A 16,675-nucleotide genomic window follows, 5' to 3' on the forward strand; every position below is an offset into this window, starting at 1 on the left:
GGAGAGACATGCGCTGTCCAGCGGTTGTAAGTTGCACCAGGAGCTCCCAACTGGTATTTGTGCCATGCTCACTGTCTGTGGTAGCAATGGCACACAGTGACAGTGTCGTTCAGCAATCAATATTATACAATTCAACATTACGAACTGTTCTCACCCAAAAATCAAACCCCCTCGAGGTGAATAACATGTTTCTCTATCCCTCTTCATCACCCACCAAGTGCACCCAGGTCCTGGAGCAAAAGCAGTCCCACGCATGGGTTTGCCTTTGCCTGAGGCAGGACAAACCCACACTGCCTTCCCTGACACATTTCTCATACACATCACGGGGACTTTATCCCCTGCTAAGGTACCTGGAGCTCCTGACTGACCAGGGCCAGCTCCACTGGCTGAGCCTCTAATGAAAGCTAACCAGGTGGCCTCTGCTAAACGTGGATCCCAATGCCCAAAGGTCCCACACCCACTGCTCTCAGTGTGGTTTTGAACAGTCCATTGCAGCGCTCGACTTTCCCGAGGCAGGTCTGTGACAGGGAATATGAGACACCCACCCAGCCCTGGGCTCTCTGGCCAAGGTGTCCATGAGTCCATTTCAGAAATGAGTCCCACTGCCTGACTCCACTCTTTCTGGGGTGCCATGTCACCACAGGACTTGTTTGTCCAGGACTGTGCCTCAGGCAGTGGTGTGAGGCAAAGGATGAATCTCCAGCCACCCAGGGGTTGTTCCCCCCACTGACAGCACGCACAGCTTGCCTTGGTGGGTCTGGCAGGAGCACAATGTCACCAGTTTGCCAGGCCTCCCCTTATTTACGTTTCCACCATGGTCCCTCACACCACAGAGGCTTTCCTCCTTTGGCCCTGCTTGGCTGCAGTGCACGTTTCAGTCACGGATAACCTGGGAAATGGAGCCCATGGTTAAAGCCACCCCTTGATCACAAACCCATCTGGACATTGCATCTTTTCCCTGATGACCTGAGGTGTCATGGGCCCACCAAGCCAGAAATAACTCAGCCTTGTGTTGCCAGTCCAGATCCACCTGAGACCCTTTAATCTGGCAGCCCAATCCAGCTGTCTGCTGTTGTGATGTCCTTCAGCAGCCCTACAGGCAGGACTTTGGCAGCCACGGTCTCTACCCAGGCACTGATGTTCTGCCCCAGTTCAGCCGCCCTGATGGGTTTCCCCTCTGTGCTGCCAGCTGCTCTTTGCCCACCAGCCCAGCCACCCCCACAGGGCATTTGCCACCACCCACGAGCCAGTGTAAAGGGAGTGTTGGCCATTTCTCTCTTTCAGAGATATCCAAGGCCACCTGGAGGCTTTCAGCTCTGCAACCTGACTTGATCCACCTTGTGGCTCATTGTGTAGGACTCCATGCAGCAGCTTTCCATTTCCAGTTATCTCTGTGGTACAGCATGCAGAGAGCACACTGCTTTTCCTTTTCTGGTAGCTGGTTACATGGTGGGGCCTCCTCAGCACGTCACCTTCTCCTCCTCTTATGATGGCAACCTGAAATTTTCACCTTCAGGCCAGTTCCTGGTAACTTTCCAGACCCCTGGGCAACTGGAGTTTCCTATTCCTATTCAGAGCCATCTCCATGGCATCAGGGCCAGGATGTGTGGAAGGCACTTCTCCTCTGAACATCCAGCCCAGCACTGGCACTCGGGGTGCCAGAGGAGCTGTGCTGTAGCTTTAGGATGAACCAGGGTACGAGGCTGGAGCCTGAGAACCCCGGGCAGGCTCTGTGCAAACCCTCTCACTCCGGGTACTCCAGCAGCAAAGACTGGGACACTACATTGCTCCTTTTGTTGGATTTGGTTTTTTGCTAGCTTGAAGCAAGAAGTTGTTCTCCTTTCCTTCCCCAGCCTGGAGGCTGTACTCTCTGCTGCTTTGTTGTTGTTGTTGTTGTTGTTGTTTTTGGGGTGTTTTTTTCCCTTGAACGGTTTCATCCTGCCTTGCTTTTCCTTATGGCCCATCCGGGGGGCTGGTGGAGGGCCGCCCTGAACCAATCTCAGAGAAGCTGAAGCAGCAGGAGGAAGCACAGTAAAACCCAGCAGTCAGCTTTGCCTGCTTCGAGGCAGAGACTAAACCAGAAAAGTTCTGTCTGTTCTGTCCGAGCGGCGCCGTGAGCTCCTGTTCCTCCCGGCCCCTCACACCAAGGGGGCAGCCGCCATCTTTGCCCCTCGGCCATGCAGCAAGGTGGGGGTGGACTGTAAGGTTCAATTTTATTTTTTTTCCTGTGATTTGTGGGTATCTTGCTTTGTTAATTGTTGTGGTGTGTCATTTTTATTGCAGATGATGTAAAGTTGGTGTGTTCTGTTCACCCCTGTTATATGGTTCTGCCCTGGTTCTCCCCTCCCCATCAGTTCATGCCAATCCCCTTATCTCCACCCCAATTGTCCTTATTTGTGATAATTCATTTCTACAACCCCTCCCCAGACCCCTATCCATCACTCAGCGGCCCCTCCCATTGTTCCAGAATCTTCTACTGTTCCTGTCGAGTGATTGGATTAGGAGCCGGGGTCCTGCCCCCAGTTCAAATGCATTTGTTACCCCAGCAGTCACTTCTTTGTATCCCCCCACCCCCCTGTTTTCCGATTGGAGCTGGGACCAGTTCCACCCCTGTTCTCCTCCCCCTTTATAACCCCATGTAACCCTCCCCCAGAGGTCCTCGCCCAGCAGGTCCCCTTGGAGTTGAATAAGACCGGGTTTTTGCCCCCGGACGTAGACCCTCTTTTCTTCACTTTGCCACAGCTGCCTCTAAATATTCCAGCTAGGCACCCTCTGGACACCGCAGTGCATCCAGAGAATGCCCCCGGTGCTGGCTGTGTCGGAGCTAGCCGACGCCGATCCTGCTCCCCCAGCAGGGAGCAGAGGGACACAGTGCAGCAGTTAATAAACGGTTCTGCTTTTTTTTAACTTTCATTCATGGGTATTCTTTCCTCTTGTTGGCAAAAAGGGATTATTAGAGCCCTACTCTTTAGAGGAAATGCTCATTCCAGGGCGTTTTCTCCTAAAATTTGTCTCTAAACTGAGACACCCTTCTGTCTCGAGCAGGGGAGTGCTTGCTCCCTGTACCAGGGACTGGTCAGTACTGGCAGGACATGGGACACTTCTTTGAATTTCTGGACATACTCGGACAGTTTTCACAGCTGAGATTCAGGCCCATGGGGAAGAGAAACTTTCTTCATCTCATCGGAGGTGGGCAACCAAATTATCTCTTGTTGGTTCTCTGTCTGTGCACACCAGCACTGTCAGTGAGTTGACATATGGCTGTGGTGCACTCTGTAGAGACTGTATGCCACCGTAGAAACTATAGAAAACTTTATGCTATAGTAGAAAACTAGAAACTATAGAAACTATATGCCACGTGAGTTGTGTACACTGGATTTCATCTGGATCTACAGGGGACTGCTTGTTATTTGAATCCCTATAAACTACTTCCCTGTTGCAACCAAAGCAGAACAGTAAACTGAAAATACACCGAAGCAGCTTCACCATCTGAAAAAATGCAAACACAATTTGCCAAGATAGGCAAATAGACATTTAAAATATGAGACGTGAAAACACCTGCACAAAGACAAAATTCAGCACATGAATTCAGCACATGAATGAAAGAACACTTCCAAAACCACCTTACTTCTCCCATCAGTCCCACAGAACCTCATGTTTTGGGGCTATGGGTTTCAGCCTTTTGGATGGAAAAATTTTCTATTTTGCTGCAGGAAGGCACACAACTTGCAGTTTACTAGCCAGCTACACTCCCTGCTTGAACAAACTTGTGTTTCATTATGAACCAAAATACAGTGAAGCATTCAAAAACTCTTTCTTTTAATCTGGTGAATTTAGGAGCTAGGCTGCCTGGAGAATGGAGCAGCACAGGTCCTAAAGAATCTAAACTGCTCAGTGTCCTCTTGCTTTCTCTCCTCCTGGCCTGTGTTGCATATTTTGTCTTTTAAGTGACACTATGGGATATCCACCATCTCTGTAAACATCTCGGCTGTAAACATCAATAGCAAAATGCATCAGGGACTTCTCTGCTGGCTGATGGAGGCAAGACACTTTTTTCTCAGTAAAACACTCTGATGTCATTGCTTACTTTGTAAGAACAATGAAAACCTTAAAACAAGCTTACAAGCAACAGGTATAAGTTCTGCAAATTACTTACAAATTAAACCATCTGTATCAGTATTTTCTACAGGCAGCAAAGGAATAACTGGGAAATGTCTTTGTTTTCCAAAATGCAGGCTGCAGTATCCCAAACAGTTCTCCCCCTCCCTCTCCCCCAAAATCCAGAGCTGACACTGTGGCAAACCCTTCCACGATACAGACATCACATCGTACAGCCATGACACCATGTAGCTGACATGCCTGCTGAAGAATGACACATCACAGCACAGCACGTCAGGAAAGACAAAAAAGCAGTCCTACAAACGGGGGGTAACAGGCAGTGTGGCTTCACTTGATGTTTTTGTCAAATGTTTTCACCCAAGTCTTTGTGAATAAGGTGCAGGCAGCAATGGCAGCTCCCAGGCAAACTGGAGATATCTTCCCCCAAGCCTACAGTCAGCGTTGTAATAAACAGCCACTAAACATTTGGCAGCCTCTAACTTCCCTTCTTTAGGCAACTGCCACTTTGATAAAATGTATCTCCAATAAGCAAATCTGCCTGCAGGAGTCACTTCACTTTTCCCTATTCACAGACACGGAGGAATGAAAATTAAATTTGATCAGAGCTGTATTTGAAAGTTCAAGACCCTGAGCTGGAAATCACCAGAGGCTGGCAGGGTATTCTGGCAAAATACTGCAGCCTGTTTGCCCTGTGCCTATGTTCTGCCCTCGACGTGCTGTTGGCCATGGTTATTAGAAAGGACACTGGGCCAGATACACTGTCAGTCTGATTCAACTTGAGTCTAGATATTTTCTTATGTTAAGTAATACTTAGCTGTTATTGTGGTAAGTTCTGGATACAATTTCACAGAGCAAGCTGGCTGTGAAATGCCTAAGAAAATTATTAATCACAAGAGCACACAAGTTAAAGACCTTCTGTAGCAATTCTGGCACTTTAAGAATTCTTTCAATTGCCAGATACTGGCTTTCTATTCCACCACTTCGTATTTTTATTTAAATATTAAGCTGCTAATATATTATTTCACATGCTATTCTTCATTGCAGCTTGATAGAATCCCAGGAGCTGATTCTCAAGAACAGGTTAGTTTCATGTTTCTAATTCAACTATTAATCAATAACAGATACAGATCACATTCTGGCAACTGTCTAGGGTAAAAGCTTATTAAAAATATACCTATCAGCATAACTTAAATTTATTCTCTACAGATTCTTAGAGATACTGCATAGGCTACGATTAAGTCAAAGAAAGTATGGCAATATATAATATTTTTCCATCACCTTATGTGCAACTTATTTATTAAGTGTTCACCCAGTATGTCAGTTAGACACCAAAAGAAAAAACCTGCATCAACAGCAGCTGAAAACAAAGCTAGATTCTAAGTTGACACATTTCAAAATTTAATTTCAGGGCTTTAAAAGTAATTTGTCTCAATCCAGAACTCTATAAAGCAGTTTAGTCTCTTATTGAAAAAAAAAAAATTGTCATTAGAACACTTTTTCTAGTGATGCAGCTGCTTTTAGACAACAAGAGGAAACATACAGGCAGGCAGATTCCTTGCTCCTCTCTTTCTCATCTCAATAAATTTGCCATCATTAGGAGAAATCATGAGAAGCTGCTAGGACACAAAATTCTCTTCCATTTACATACATGAAAAGATCTTTTATTTATTGTTCCCAAGTTAATTTGTAAGGCTTTCATGAAAGATTGGAATTACGGTCTTTTCCATTCCAGATGGAAAATGTTTTGTTAGACTAATTCAAGACAAGACTTCATGTTCAACTCGTAAAACATGAGAGTGTCACACGAAAACCAAAAAGCACATTCTGGCCAGAGCACTGGTTTGAGCCTGCTTCAGGTTCAAACCAAACAAGTTCTTTTGGCATGCATTTTGAGTGTCTTTCATTTAAACCATGCAAGAGCAAGTCAAAGGCAGGCATCATAGAAATAGCTTCTAAATACATAAAAGTACATAGGTGGTTATTTAAACTGTGCTTTTCTAAGCTGAAAATCTTTTTGTGGAGCTCGTGGCTGCTCTGTATGGCTGACATGAGGCTCTGGTCACAGATTATGCATGAACAATCCAGATCCTCCTGACTTCTTTATGAATTTGTATCTTGTGTATTTTGTCCTTGCCCACACAAGTTAGAAAATTAAGGAAAACATGCAATGATTAAGAAAACACAGTGCAACTTAGGAACAATTCAAAAAAATCATGGTTAAATTACCTATGTGTTATATCCAGAGATGACCTAAACAATTGCTGCTGAAGAACTTACACCATTAACTTTATCACAAATTTTCAAAGGCAGGTAGATTTGCTCTTCCTGCTCAAATAATTTAACAGGATTCTTGCTGCTGGCAATTAAATGATTATTTGGTTCCACCTTAATATGATTTCAGAGATTCACTATAGCTCTAAAACTATAGAACACTGTGTGCTTTGTGGATAAAAAGACCAGAGACCAGTTAACAATTCTGGGGATTTGTGTCTGTCATATAGATTGGTCAGGGGAATATGTGAGCTCCTGTAAAATCCTTTTACAAAAGGTTACAGTTTATCATACTTAACTTGAAAGGATCCCCTGTCTTTACCAGGTGTTAACTTCAGAGAATCACAGAACCAATCAGGTTGTAAGAGATCTCTGGGATCATTGCATCAAGCTTTGGACCAAGCACCACCTTGTCAACCAGACCAGAGCACCGAGTGTCACGCCCAGCTGGTCCCTGAACACCTTCAGAGATGGTGGCTCCACCACCTCCCTGGGCAGTGCCTTCCAATGTTTAACAGCCCCTTCTGTGAAGAAATTCCTCCTCATGTCCAGCTTAACCTCCCTGGCACAGCTTAAGCCTGTGTCTCCTTGTCCTGTCACTGCTTGTCTGCGAGGAGAGCCCAATCCCCATCTCACCACAGCCTCCTGTCAGGGTGGTTAGAGAGGGACAACGCTCCCCCAGGCCTCCTTTGCTCAAGACTGAGCCCTCCCCAGCTCCCTTAGTTCTCTCAGCCACTTCTCATCAGATTTATTCTCTAGACCCTTAATCAACTTCCCTTCTCTTCTCTGCACTTCTCCAGCACCTCAGTGACCTTCTGGAATTGAGGGGCCCAGAAAGGGACACAGCTCTCGAGGTGTGGCCTCAGCAGTGCCCAGCACAGAGGGGCAGGCACTGCCCTGCTCCTGCTGGCTGCACCATTGCTGATCCAGGCCAGGTGCCATTGGCCTCTTGCCCACCTGGGCACACCTGGGCTCAGGTTCAGACACTCTCAGTCAGCTTCCCAGCCACTCTTTCCACAGCTGGGAGCTGCAGGGGGCTAGTGTGGCCAAAGTGTACCACCTGACACTTGGTCCTGTTTAACCTCCTGGCACTGCTCTCAGCCCAAGGATCCAGCCTGTTTAACCTCACGGCAGTGCTCTCAGCCCAAGGATCCAGCCTGTTTAACCTCATGGCAGTGCTCTCAGCCCATGGATCCAGCCTGTTTAACCTCATGGCAGTGCTCTCAGCCCATGGATCCAGCCTGTTTAATGTCATGGCAGTGCTCTCAGCCCATGGATCCAGCCTGTTTAATGTCATGGCAGTGCTCTCAGCCCATGGATCCAGCCTGTTTAACCTCACGGCAGTGCTCTCAGCCCAAGGATCCAGCCTGTTTAACCTCATGGCAGTGCTCTCAGCCCATGGATCCAGCCTGTTTAACCTCGTGGCAGTGCTCTCAGCCCATGGATCCAGCCTGTTTAATCTCGTGGCAGTGCTCTCAGCCCAAGGATCCAGCCTGTTTAACCTCGTGGCAGTGCTCTCAGCCCATGGATCCAGCCTGTTTAATGTCATGGCAGTGCTCTCAGCCCATGGATCCAGCCTGTTTAACCTCACGGCAGTGCTCTCAGCCCAAGGATCCAGCCTGTTTAACCTCATGGCAGTGCTCTCAGCCCATGGATCCAGCCTGTTTAACCTCGTGGCAGTGCTCTCAGCCCATGGATCCAGCCTGTTTAATCTCGTGGCAGTGCTCTCAGCCCAAGGATCCAGCCTGTTTAACCTCACGGCAGTGCTCTCAGCCCAAGGATCCAGCCTGTTTAACCTCACGGCAGTGCTCTCAGCCCAAGGATCCAGCCTGTTTAACCTCATGGCAGTGCTCTCAGCCCAAGGATCCTGTCCAGGGCCCTCTGCAGCCTTCCTGTCCTCCAGCAGATCCATCCTCTGACCAGCCTGGCATCATCCATGGGTACACTTGATTCCCTCATCCACATCATCAATAAAGATAATAAGCAGCACTGCCCCCTGTACTGAGCCCTGGAGGACTCCAGTACTGACCAGCTGCCAACTGGATATAGCTCCATCCACCACCTCTCCATCAGCCAGGCCATCAGCCAGGTTTGAGCAAGTGAAGATGCTCCTGTCCAAGCCAGGAGCTGCCAGCTTCTCCAGGAGAATGCAGTGAGACAGTACCAAAGGCTTTGCTGCAGTCCAGGCAGACACATCCACGGCCTCTCTCTCTCTCATCTATTGGCAGGTCCCTTGGTCATAAAAGAAGATCAGATGGTCAGGAAGGACTTGCCCTTCCTAAAGCTGTGCCAGCTGTTTCTGATCGCCTGGCCATCCTGTGGGTGCCCTGTGATGGCACTCAGGGTGATCTGGTCCATAACCTTGCCAGGCACTGAGGCCAGGCTGACAGGCCCGGAGTTTCCTGGAGCCTCCTTCCTGTTCTTGTTGGATTGGCATCACACTGGCACCTTCAGTCCTCTGGGACCTCCCTGGTGAGCCGGGACTGATAGATAATGGAGAGCATTTTAAGCTTCCATTTGAAGGAGGCAGTCGTAATGGGAACATAAATTGGGTATTCAACTACTTTCTTACAGACTGTGGCCATTTGGTTTACATTTGGCATCAATAAATGTTGCAATTGGAAAGATTCTAAAGTGTTTCTTAAATACTCATCATAACCTACATATTACCCTTAACCCTTCTCAGGTAATACCAATCATATATTGATATCATAATCACACACCTTCATGTAAAATGTTGCAATATTTCGAGAGATTAAAGTAGAAGTATCTTGTCAGAAAAAAACTGGCCTGTAAAAACATGTATTTCATATATTTCTGTGGATAAACATAAAATAATCTTAACAGTTGATAAGAACCTTCAATAAGAAGGCTAAAACAGCCCTACATGCTAAATTGTCAATGAACTGCCCTATTTAAAAATTTCAAAAGTTTTATGTGCAAGTGGTTTTTCTGTCTCATCAATGAGATGAAGTCAGTCAGGCCCCTTTTCTCAGAAACAGTCTAACTGCATCTGTGAATGCTGCCAGCATCATTGAAAAGGCCTGGTCCCAGCATGACCTGAACTCACTGAGGAGAAAAACAAAACCATGATGTTAATAACATTGATTTTATCTGAGAGCTCAGAGTGCTTCATACTACATTCATTAACTCTCCCAGCACCTCTGTGAGAGCAGTAGGTATTATGGTAATTTTGCAGATGGCAAAAGAGATGGAAAGTTAAGAGCAGTGTGTGCAGAGCCAAAGGGCAGCTGAGGGACAAGGACAGGTCTGGTGATGCCCTGGGCTACTCTGAGCAGGTGCTCCTGCTCATTGGAAATTAAACAGATCACAGCTGAGCATACATGGATTTCAAATACAGCCTTGCAAATACCAGTAGCATAAGGGCCAGGGGCCTGTAAGCACATGCTGTATTTTGAAGCAGTTGATAATATAATTATACACAGAGTACAACTGCTTTACCTCTCTGGATAGTGATGTGATGACAAAGCATTTGGGTGAGAGGTGGGAGAAGGAAGCTTATTCAGCTCTCATTACAAATAAAAAAGCAAATATTTATGCAAAGACAGCTGTTACTGCCTGCTACCTGGCACACCACGAATAAGCTTTAATGCAATTTCAACAACATTCACAAATTTGTTACTACAATCCTACTTTAGAGTTAAGCAGCCTTCTTCTGGTCTATTTCCACAAATAAATGCAAAAGAAAAAAAATCCCCACACACACTCAATATATGCATTTAGCTTAAGAGTTAGTGATTTGTTTAGCAGTTTTAAACTACCTTAAAAAACTTTGGAGAAAGTCCAATGTTAAACAGTACTGTTGCGGTGTGTACTGAATCTTTTTGGCATTATCAGTATTTTGATGTTCTAACAGAGTTTTTTTTTAATCAAAAGCATTAAAGCTCTTTACACAATCCCCATTGGTATTTTCCTTGGGTTTCTCCCCCTACTCTCATCTTAGGAACTAAATATTACCTGTTACAGAAGGAGGACACCTGAAGCTTTAATGTTGGGGAAAAAGAAAAAGAAATTGTCAAGGAATAGTTTCACTGAGGTTGGCTGGATTGACTGAATAGTCCAGTTGCCCACTTTGGCAAGGAAAACAAGTGAGTGATGTAGTGCTCAGCCGAAATCAAGACCAAATCCAACAAGGATAGACCTTTCCATCTGCAAATTGAAGTCTGCCCACATTCCCCATTTCAGGATACTCAAAAAACCCAACCTTTTTGGAGAAAATGGAATTTTGCCATTCGTTAGACAGCACTTACCCTTCCTCCTTGCAATTTGCACAGAGCTAGTGTAAAACATTGGGAAAAATGAACAAAGAAAGCAGATGGACTTACACCTTTTTAGGGTGACATATTGCAGTTTGAAAGGATCCTTTTCATCTCCAAGGAAAAGACTGGTAACAAATCCTGGAAATAACTGCACGCTGAGATGTTGTTACAGCAGAACAGGCATGGTGGAGTATCACATTTCTTATTAGTGTTGATTGCTAAATAGGAAATACAGCAAATTGCTCAGCCCAGCAGGCCCTTCAGTAACACACTCTGGGCAGTCAGAAAAAGCTCAGAGCTCAGATGAGGGCATTTCATAAATACATACTTAAAAAGTCCAAGGTTGAGCCAAAACAAGCAACTGTATGATGTTTTTATATATCCTTCAATCTAGGCAAAAAATGCCTAGATTGAAGGATAATTCACTTAATTTACTTCAATATTGTCTTATAGCGTTAATTCTCATGTAAGTATATAGATCATCCTTGAAATTTGGGGATTTCAGAAGGTGGGGCTTAACAGGGGCTGGGGCTAAGTATTTCTGACTAATGTACAAAAGCAGAGTCTTGCTAAATCCAGACAAATCAGGTCTGTGCTCATGAACCAATTCAGCTTCTGATTTTGCCCTTCTTCTTCAAACATTTTCATAGAATCATAGAATATGCTGAACTGGAAGGGATCCATTGGGATCATAGACTCCAACTTTTTCCCCCGCACAGACACCCCAACAATTCCACCCTGTGCCTGAGAGGATTGTCGAAACACTTCTTGAGCTATGACAGGCTTGGAGCTGAGATCACTTTCCTGGGGAGGCTGTTCCAGTGCCTGACCGCCTCCTGGGGGAAAAAATCTTTTCCTGATAGCCATCCTAAACCTCTCCTGCTTCATCTTCATGCTGCTTCCTGGGGTCCTGTCCCTGGTCACAGAGCACAGGTTGGTAGCTGCCCTCATGCTGCCCCGTAGTGAGGATGTTGAAGACCCCAACGAGGTCTGACCTCAGTCTCCTCCAGGCTGAACACACCAAGTGCCCTCAGCAGCTCCTCATTGAGGGCTTCCCCTGCACACCCTTCCCCATCCTCACGGGCTCCTTTGGGCACTCTCCAATGGCTTCCTGTCTTTCTCGTGCCCCGATGCCCCAAACTGCCCCCAGCACTGGAGGTGAGGCCGCCCCAGGGCAGAGCAGAACAATCCCCCCTGGCCTGGCAGTGCTGGGGCTGATGGCCCGGGACAGGGATGTCCCTGCTGGCTGCCAGGGCACTGCTGGCTCAGCTGCAAGTGGCCCCTGCCAGGAGCCCCAGGTCCCTTCCTGCAGCTGCTCTCAGCCTCTCCGTGCCCAGTGCCCCCACACAGCCAGGGCTGCCCCGGCCCAGGGGCAGGATCCAGCTCTTGCCTGAGCCAAATTCCCACGGCTGGGCATTGCTCTCTAATTTCTCTCATCTGTTGAGGTTTCAAAGCAGTCAAGTTTGAGTTTTCAGGCTGTTTTTAGGGTGCCCATGTTAATGCAGGAGGTGAGATGGCCCTTCCAGTGCCATCTTGGCTGGCTCATCGTGCTATTCCTGCTGATGCAGTACAAAAGAGCAAAAATTAACAATTTTTTTACAAATGCCTAGAACTCATCATATTGGTGGTTCTCATCTACAAGCCAAAGAACAGAACCTAGCTGGAAACTAGCAGAGTTTAACCTCACACAGCAGGTACAACTATTCAAAGCAAAGCATGCCCAAGTAATCTTCTCCTGTGCAAGAGCTGAGAACAAGTCTGTTTCATTGGCTGCATTCACTGCAGCTTCTTTTCCCAAATCTTCCTTAATTTGCACTTTCCAGTTGTCTAGTTCTTCTTGTTTTCTTTTGGATAATATCAACCTATGGGAGGTTAGTCCAAAGCTATTCTAAGTTTTTAAAAATATATCATGGTTTGCAATTATGGTTTACTTATGATGCATCAAATACTATCTAGCCTGCATTTTTATAGTAAGTGCTACTGAAAGAAAGATTCCTGCAGGTAAACCTTATAACCAAAATGTTCATCCTGGACATTAAGCCTTATACATTACATTTCAGGTGACTGACAACTGTGATTTGGGTGCTGATCTGAGTCCTAAAAACTGATCTCCAGATGTGGCTGTGAATCCATTTACTCCTATCACTGCCGTGTGAGTACAAAAGAACCACCTGAAGGATATGGTTGCTAGGCTGGAACTTGTACTAATGGGTTTTAAGCCTTTTATCTTTAGGTTTAGGGGTGGATTCTGCCTTTCTTTAGAGTAACACAAATTTGGAGTATTTTGGCTGAACCTAATTCCCATGCCTAAGAGAGCAAGGTTTTTCAAGGTTTCTAGGAAAACTCCTTTGTCCCTCTGCTGTGTCACCAATGATGTGGGAGCACAGAGTGCTTACTGCAAGTCTCGCTTGGAAAAGCCAGACTTAATGCGACAGTAGCAGCAAAGAGGCGAAGGCAGGTGTCAGTGCTGATGGACAGCAAAAAGCCTCAGCAGCAGCCACGGAGTCAGCAGGCACTCCAGCTGTAAGGGCAAGAGATCCAGGCAGTACCAGCTTTGGTTGCCCGAGGGGCTACTGAACACGCGGCAATTAGAAAGTAAATGGTGAGAGGCATTGTCCTGACTCTGTGTGCATAAACACTCCTGGAAAACAGCTTCCCAATAAGGCAAACGGGAGACAGCCTGAACGTCCAGCTGCCAGCTGTTCCTGCGTGTCCGTATTTACACACACACACACCCAGCGGGCTGTTGTATTTACACACACACACCCACTGGGGTGTTTGTTGTATTTACACACACACCCACGGGCTGTTGTATTTACACACACCCACCCACTGGGGTGTTTGTTGTATTTACACACACACACCCACGGGCTGTTGTATTTACACACACACACACACTGGGGTGTTTGTTGTATTTACACACACACACACGGGCTGTTGTATTTACACACACACACCCACTGGGGTGTTTGTTGTATTTACACACACACACCCACGGGCTGTTGTATTTACACACACACACACAGAGCGGTGTTTGTTGCATTTACACACACACACACACACACACACACTGGGGTGTTTGTTGTATTTACACACACACAGCAGGGTGTTGTATTTACACACACACACACAGAGCGGTGTTTGTTGCATTTACACACACACACACACACACACACACACACTGGGGTGTTTGTTGTATTTACACACACACAGCAGGGTGTTGTATTTACACACACACACACACACACACTGGGGTGTTTGTTGTATTTACACACACTCACGGGCTGTTTGTTGTACTTATACACACACACACCCACCGTGCTGTTTGTTGTATTTACACACACACACACTGCCCACCCACAGGGTGTTTGCTGCAGTTACACACCCACCCATCGTGCTGTTTGTTGTAGTTACACCCACCACACACCCACGGGCTGTTTGTTGTAGTTACACACACTCACCGCACACCCACGGCTATTTGTTGTATTTACACACCCACGGGTTGTTTGTTGTATTTACTCACACCCTCGTCTGTTTGTTTTATTTACTCACACCCACCACGCACCCTCGGCTATTTGTTGTATTTACTCACACCCACCACGCACCCTCGGCTGTTTGTTTGTTGTAGTTACTCACACCCACAGCTGTTTGTTTGTTGTAGTTACTCACACCCACAGCTGTTTGTTTGTTGTAGTTACTCACCCCCCGCGCACCCTCGGCTGTTTGTTTGTTGTATTTACTCACCCCCGCGCACCCTCGGCTGTTTGTTTGTTGTAGTTACTCACACCCACAGCTGTTTGTTTGTTGTATTTACTCACCCCCCGCGCACCCTCGGCTGTTTGTTTGTTGTAGTTACTCACACCCACAGCTGTTTGTTTGTTGTATTTACTCACCCCCCGCGCACCCTCGGCTGTTTCCCCCTGGCCGCGGCGGGTCCCGGCCCGACCCCGGCCGGTAAAACAGCGCGGGGTCAAAAAGCCGGCCCGCCGGCGCAGGCACCGCTGGGATTCGAACCCAGGATCTCCTGTTTACTAGACAGGCGCTTTAACCAACTAAGCCACGGCGCCGCGCGGTGAGCGGCGGCTCAGTGCGGCATTAAGGGAGCGCTGCGCGGGCCGGGCCTGCTGCCGGGCCTGCTCCGGCCCAGGCGAGACCGCGAACCGCACACGCGCCCGCTCTGGCTTTGGCACAACACACGTAGAGAGCGGAGGAAAAGGCATAAATGGCCGCTTTTCAGACATTTATAGGCGAGACTGCCTCCAAAGCTCCAGCCCTGCCTCATCCTTCAGTGCCTCAGCTGGCCGCGGTTCGTGGTGTTATAGATACATATTATAATATTGGCTTTTTGCAAATATTAAACTGTGTTCCATGTGGGGTGTTAAAGTAACTTTGGTATATAGTTTTTATTTCTGTTGTTAATTAAGCTTAGACACAGCAGTGCAATAGCTGGTACCAGTGTGCTTGTGTTACAATGCCTGCTGGGATGGGATAACACCCAGTGCACACAGGATGAGCACACCTGGACACATCTGCCAGCCATCAGCACTCGCCTCTGAAGGCAGCGTGCACCGAGGCCCAAAACCGGAGGGGATAAAAAAGGACTAAACCCACACCCCAGGAATCTGCGTGCTCTGAAAAGGTGGGCCCAAGGAGGAGCCAGGCTAAACAGTTCTCAGAACATGTAAACTAGTTTGGGGGAAAGTTTGCTATGCATGAGGGTCTATGAATATGCAGCAGGCTGATGTAAGGAAAAGGTATTTAAGGGGTATCCCCAAGAAAACAGGGTGCTCCTGGCTGAGTGCCAAGATGCACCTGGCTGTAACAACCTTTGCTGTGTGGTCCTTGTCTCCTACAGTCGTTGATTAAACTTGTTTAATGTCCACAGGAGGGTGCGGGTGTTTATCACGCCGATAAGGCCGGGCCGAACCAGCAGCGCCCCGAGCCGGCCCTCACACCCGGCCGCGCCTGCCCGGCCGCAGTTGCGGGCGCCGCCGCCAGGGGCGCTGTGGCTGCCGGCCGGGCCGTGGCTCCCCCGCGGCTGCAGGGGGCGCTGTGGCGGGAGGGAGGGAGGGAGGGACAGGGGGTTTCCTGTGCCCCGCCGCAGGGGCCCGCGCTGCCTCAGCATGGCGGAGTGGCCGCGGCGCGGCCTCGGCAGGGGCAGCACGGGGCGCGGCCAAGGCTCCGGAGCCGTGCCAGAACCTGCGGGGAGTTGCGTTAAAATGGAGCCAAAAACCCCAAGCAGCAGCGGCAGAAAAACAATAGGGCTGGGCTGCAGCAGGCCGGGCGACGCTCCCGCCGGGAAGGGGTCGGGGTTGGAAAAGGTCCCGATCCAAGAGCTGCTCTTGCGAGAGTAACAGTTAGTAGGGGGAGTAGAATCAGAGCAGGATGAAAACTCTGCAGTGGCAGCAAATCCTCTGGGCAGCAGGTCTGGCACCAAAACCATTCCTGTGCACTCTGATCTGAGTGAGGGGCTGAGCCCAGCCCCTGAATCCCAGCCAAAATCTCCAGGGATCGCTGCACTTCCCAAGGGAAAGCCCCACAGCTAGGAGACTGCAGTCAGCTGCACTCCTCCTCCTCCCAGCCACATCTTCTGTCTCTCGAGTATCATCGCTACCATCTCTTAGGCAACAAATGGGAGAAAAGTCCCTGAGAGATTAAAAAAAGAAAAATCTCACCTCCAACACACAATTAAATGGAAAACATGCATTAAAAATGTATTGATTTAGAAAATTAAGGAGATATCTTGTTCAAAAATTAAAATACAGGCACTTTCAGAATTGTTAGTTCAACTGTGAATAAAACCAAAGGAGAGTTCAGTGTGCGAAGCATGCTTTCAGGTTCAATACTCACAAACCTATCTGTGTTTGTGCGTCCCCAAGCCACAGGTAGCTTTTTCCCCATGGAACTGCTATTCAGTTACTTGAGTTGCCCAGCTCAACCGGCACCACTAGGGTGTGAGCCCAGATCGATCTGGTGGCAGCAGCACAGGAGTCATCTTCACTACA

General features: G+C 47.7%; 1 non-coding gene across 1 annotated transcript; it reads right to left on the reverse strand.

The window, feature by feature from the left end:
* Positions 1–14,663: 14,663 nt before the first annotated feature.
* Positions 14,664–14,737, reverse strand: TRNAT-AGU. The gene has a single exon. It is a non-coding gene; the product is annotated as a tRNA-Thr (tRNA).
* Between the last annotated feature and the right edge of the window lie 1,938 nt (positions 14,738–16,675).

Source organism: Motacilla alba, chromosome 11 (genome assembly GCF_015832195.1).
Source record: "Motacilla alba alba isolate MOTALB_02 chromosome 11, Motacilla_alba_V1.0_pri, whole genome shotgun sequence".
Lineage (NCBI taxonomy): Eukaryota > Metazoa > Chordata > Aves > Passeriformes > Motacillidae > Motacilla > Motacilla alba.